Raw genomic sequence first — 6,000 nt, 5'->3', positions numbered from 1 at the left:
GCAGGTCTTTAACTGTAACATGAGAGCCTTGGGCAGCAAACCAAGGATTTTTGGTGGTTGCTACTGTGGGGTCAACAGTGCCTGACCTGGGGAGGAGAGTCCTTGAACCAGAGGGAGGGCTCTGCTCCTAATAAGGCTCTTCTCCTGCAGTAAACCCTGAGCATCCATAGAATGGCAACTCGCCACTCTGGCTAAGAGCACATTCGTATCAGGCCCAGGGGCAGGACCCCCCTTCACCTGCATGCAGCTGGCAAAAGACGTGCATGGGAAACAAGGAATAAAATGAAAAGATTGCAGTGCTGGGTTCACAGCACTCTCAGAGTACACCTTATTTTTATGAGCAACAGAGGGGTGCCCAGAGCACTTGTCAGGATCAAACCTCCTAATTTAAGGTATAAGGCCACTCTGCTCATCCATTCTTTTGCTCTCCCTTGCCCTCTGTCTGTGTCAAGCCTCTCCACTCACTGTAAAGGCCAGGCCTACATCTAAGGGGATGATTCCCAGGGTAAACAGGCAGGTATGTGGCAATTTCTTTAGCCACCATCCAAGCTTTCTCTTTCTTTATGTCAAGGCCTGGCTACCAGGAGTAACCAATGCAGATGCAAGCAGCTGAAGCAAGCCCCATGGGGGCCCACTGCTTAGTGGGCTCAGCTAGAATCAAAACTGAGTTTGGAGATGTGATTCAACTTGTCCTGCAGATAATTAAGTGCTCCTGAACTCTTCTTGAAGGAAATCAACAGTTTTCCAAAGAAAAATCAGGGAAAGGACAAGGAATCTTTATAAGATCCTCTAGATGGAGTTTTCTTTCATAGGCAGTGAATAGAAAAATCTATGTTTGTTTATTTGTCCAAATAGCCTATTATGTATGCTCAACTTGATGACCAGAAGAGGTTAGTGGGATTCATTGGAGAAGGGAAATGTAAGTGAGGGACAAAAATTTGTTTAAACATCAATGGAAGCCTTCAAAATATATGTTTTTTTCAATCTAGGCTTAGGAGGATTACAGTCTGCATGGGGCTGGCTTATAACATATAAACAGGAACAACAGGGAGATTACATTTACTCTCACCCGCTCCTCCTTTTGCTTGGTCAGCCTCTTCCCCTCCCTCAGATGTCAGACAAGTTATCTTCTCTAAGGGAGACCTTCCTTGACCTTCCAGAAGAGACCAACTCTACCACTCACTTTCATACCTCCTCCTCAAAGTTATCTTTTTTAGTTCCTGACACATTACAATTTAACGTGTGTTTGTGCAATTATTTCACCAATGTCTCTATTTCCCTGACTAGAATGTAATCTCCCTGAGGTCAGGGAACATGCCTATTTCTACTTGCTACTGAGATCCCTGTGCCTAACACAGAGGCTGGCACATGGTATGCATTCAATAAATGTTTGTTGGTTCAATGAGTGAGCAAATAATTAAAAATGAATGGATGGATGACATTGTACTTCATTCCTGAATACTTGCTGGCCAGTAATGGTAATGGGTCCTTAAGGAAAAGATCAGTCTTCCAGGAGTCTTACTGATTTATCATCATCTGTTCCCACTATAATTCAGACAAGTGACTTGGCCAAATGCATGGTTTATCAAGGCAGTCAAATGATCAAAAAGAGTTCTCTACTAAATTTGTACTCATCAATAAGGTTAATAATTGCAATAGATCTAAACAGATCAAATATGTTTAAATCCATGAGATCAAAATGATTCTTTAAAAAGAAAGAAAAACTCTAATAGGTCATCATTGGAGGATACTGGTAGACTAATCCATTATTTTGAAAACTAGCAAATAAAGGGAAAGATTCAGATGTTTATCTTGCCTTTCCTATATGATCTGTACCACTGATTGACCACAGATGAGAGGAAGTTTTATGGAACAATAAAATACTGGGAGAACATGTATGGATAAGGAGCTTGGGAGAATAAACCCATGAAGCTGTTTTTGAATTCCGGAATTACCCAAGCAGCTCATGCATAGATCTCACCCTAGACAATATATCACAGTCAACCACCCAAGTATCGAATGGTCTGCTGGGTGATGCCATCCAGATCATTGCAAAGTCTTCAAAAATGGACTCAGCATTGAAACCACAATCTCTAGAAGGCTGGTTGAAATGAGTGACCTGAACCTAACCAGTTCAAAAGCCTGCTAGAATAAAACCTATCAGTATTCTTTATATGGTTTAAATGAGACCCATGGTCTCATAACATTAGATTCAAAATGCCCAGGATGTGATACAATATTACTCAGCATATGAAGAACCAGAAAAAAATCTCCACAGAATTGAGAGTCCAAAAATAGACCAACATAAATATGGCCAGTTGATTTTTGGCAAAGGTGCACAGGCAGTTCAATGGAGAAAGCATAGTCTTTTCAACAAATGGTGTTGGGACAATTCATTATACATAAGATAGATAGATAGATAGATAGATAAGGATAATCTCCAATCTAAACCTCATATATTATGCAAAGTTTAACTAACGTGTATCATAGTTCTAAATGTAAAATATACAACTTTTAAAAGAAAGCACAGGAAAAATATTCTTGACCTGGATTTACGTGAAGGATTATTAGATATAACAAGAACACAATATAAAAAGAACTCACAAAACTCAACAGTAAGAAAATAACCCATTTAAAAATAAACAAGACTTGAACAGACACTTCATCAAGAGGATATACAGAGGACAAACATCTTTTATTGAAAAGATGTTCACTATCATTAGACATTAGGGAAATGCAAATTTAAAAAAAACTTAATGAGATACCACTATACAGTTAACAGAATAACTAAAATAAAAATTCCGATAATTCCAAGTGATGGTGATCATGTGAAGCAGCTGGAATTCTCATACATTGCTGGTGGGAATGCAAAATGGTACAACTACTCTTCAAAACAGTTTGACAGTTTTTATAAAATTACATATTCAATTATCACGTCATGCACTAATCCCACTCCTACGTATTTACCCTAGGGAAATGAAAATTTATGTCCACTAAAACACTTGTACATAAATGCATATTCGTAATTGCCAAAAGCCAGAAATAACTCAAATGTCCTTCAGCAGATGAATGTATAAATGAACTGGTACATCCATACAATGTAATACCACTTAACAATAGAAGGGATAAACTATTGAGACAGCACCTTGGATGAACTGCAAAAGCACTGTGTTGAATGAAAGAACTTAAAGATCAGATACTATATGAATCCATTTACACGGCACTTTCAGACAAAACTATGGTGATGGAGAAAAGGTCAGAGATTGAAATAACTTATGGGTGGCATTAGATATGACTATGAAGGTATAGCAAGAGGGAGATTTTGGGGGGTGATGGAATTGTATGGCATTTTGATTGTGGTAGTGGTTATAAGAATTTATACATGTGTATAATTCATAGATATGCATACCAAAACTGGTTATTTTACTTTATGTTAACATAAAAGATTAAAAAGAACAACAACAACAAAAAAAAAAAAAACCTTTCCAAACCAGCACCTTTCTCATTAACAAGTCCCTAAGTTAGTATCTTAGAACACTTAATGTTTCTCAAGAGGTGAATATAAAAATGGCTTTATTACTATTAATAAATATAAAATCTACTCCAGTATACTGTGATGGTCTTTTCTAAGCTTTCTTTATGAACATGTGATTTATTTAAATTTGTCTTACCAAGGAGAACCACAAACTTAAGAGAGATGTTCCTCTCTCTCCTCAGTGCTCATGAAATGAATCAGTCAGTCCACTCATACTTGCTCTTCAGTGATACCATCCTCATGATAAGGAAAATAGGATGATGGAAAATCTTAAAACCACGGGGAAGTGCTCTGTTTGAGCACAGCAAAATGTCTCAGCACATTATCATTTCTCCACTGGCTAATACAAATTCTGGCCAGAATGCCATAGGATAGTAATTAGAAGCAGAGAGTTATGCAAAAGCCTGATAATATATTACAGCTCTTCTACAGCAAGAGGCCCTGCACCTTAGTGATAGGCGAGAAAGGCACTACTGCCATTGTGAACTCTTTTGAAGGAACAATGTTTGGAAACTCTTTGTAAACTTTAAATGACAAGTACAACTGTGGTAGTTTGAATGCATTTTCCCAAATTCTTTGATACTCTTCCCTTTAAGAGTTGGAGTCTAATTCTCCTCCCCTTGAATGTGCGATGGAATTAGTGACTCACTTCTAACAGATAGAATAAAGAGAAAGTGACAGTTGAGTGACTTTGGAGACTAATTCATAAAAGTCACTGTGGGTTTATTCCTAGGTATTTTATTCTTTTTGATGCAATGGTAAATGGGACTGTTTCTTTAATTTTTCTTTCTGATCTTTTGTTGTTAGTGTATAGAAATGCAACTGTACTTCAAAAACTATACGATGCTGATGAAAGAAATCAAAGATGACACAAACAGATGGAAAGATATATTCTTCTTGGATTTGAAGAATCAATATTGTCAAAATGACTATACTACCCAAGGCAATCTACAGATTCAATGCAATCCCTATCAAATTACCAATGGCATTTTTCACAGAAATAGAACAAAAAATCTTAAAATTTGTATGGAGACACAAAAGACCCCGAATAGCCAAAGCAATCCTGAGGAAGAAAAATGGAGCTGGAGGAATCAGGCTCCCTGACTTCAGACTATACTACAAAGGTATAGTCATCAAAACAGTATGGTACTGGCACAAAAACAGAACTATAGATCAGTGGAACAGGATAGAAAGCTCAGAAATAAACTCATGCACCTATGGTCAATTAATCCAAGACAAAGGAGGCAAAACTATACAATGGGGGAAAGACAGTCTCTTCAATAAATGGTGCTGGGAAAACTGGACAGCTACATGTAAATAAAATGAAATTAGAACACTCTTTAACACCATACTCAAAAATAAACTCAAAATTGATTAAAGACCTAAATGTAAGACTGGACACTATAAAACTCTCAGAGGAAAACATAGGCAGAACACTCTGACATAAATTGTAGCAATATCTTTTTTGATCTGTCTCCCAGAATAACGGAAACAAAAACAAAAATAAGCAAATGAGACCCAATTAAACTCAAAGGCTTTTGCACAGCAAAGGAAACCATAAACAGAATGAAAAAACAACCCACAGAATGGGAGAAAATATCTGCAAACAGTGCAACCAACAAGGGATTAGTCTCCAAAATTTACAAACAGCTCATGTGCCTTAATATCATAAAAACAAACAACCCAATCCAAAAATGGGCAGAAGACCTAAATACACATTTTTCCAAAGAAGACATAAAGATGGCCAAGAGGCACATGAAAAGATGTTCAACATCACTGATTATTAGAGAAATGCAAATCCAAACTACAATGACATATCCAGCAAGTACCTACTGTATAGCACAGGGAACTCTGCTCAATATTATGTAACAACCTAAATGGGAAAAGAATTTGAAAAAGAATAGATACATCTATATGTATAACTGAATCACTTTGCTGTACACCTGAAACTAACACAACATTGTTAATCAACTATATTCCAATACTCCAATATAAAATAAAATGTTAAAACACCACTGTGGCTTCCTGTTTGTTCTCTCTCTCTCTCTCTTTCTCTCGCTCTTGCTCTCACTCTCAGATCACTCACTCTGGGGAGAGCCAGCTGCCTCATCCCAAGGACACTGTAGAAAGGCTCACATAGAAAGGAACTGAGGTCTCCTGCCACGAGCCAAGTAAGTGAGCCTTCTTGGAAGTGCATCTTCTAGTCCTAGTCCTTCAGATCTTTCAAAGTCTTTCAGTCTTTCCAGTTGTTGGCCTTCAGATCACTGCAGCCCTACTGCCCTCCTAACCATAACCTCATGAGAGACCCTGAACCAGAACTACCAAGCCATGCCACTCCTGAATCCCTAGCCCTCAGAAACTAGGAGATAATAAATGTTGGTTGTTTTAAGCTGCTAAGTTTGGGGGTAACTTGTTATGCAACAACAGAGAACTAATACAACTACGCTAATGTTAAACTGCTTTTT

Source organism: Mesoplodon densirostris, chromosome 10, assembly GCF_025265405.1.
Source record: "Mesoplodon densirostris isolate mMesDen1 chromosome 10, mMesDen1 primary haplotype, whole genome shotgun sequence".
NCBI classification, from domain to species: Eukaryota; Metazoa; Chordata; class Mammalia; order Artiodactyla; family Ziphiidae; genus Mesoplodon; species Mesoplodon densirostris.
The sequence above is the reverse complement of the archived record's forward strand: the minus strand, read 5'-3'. Positions refer to the sequence as shown.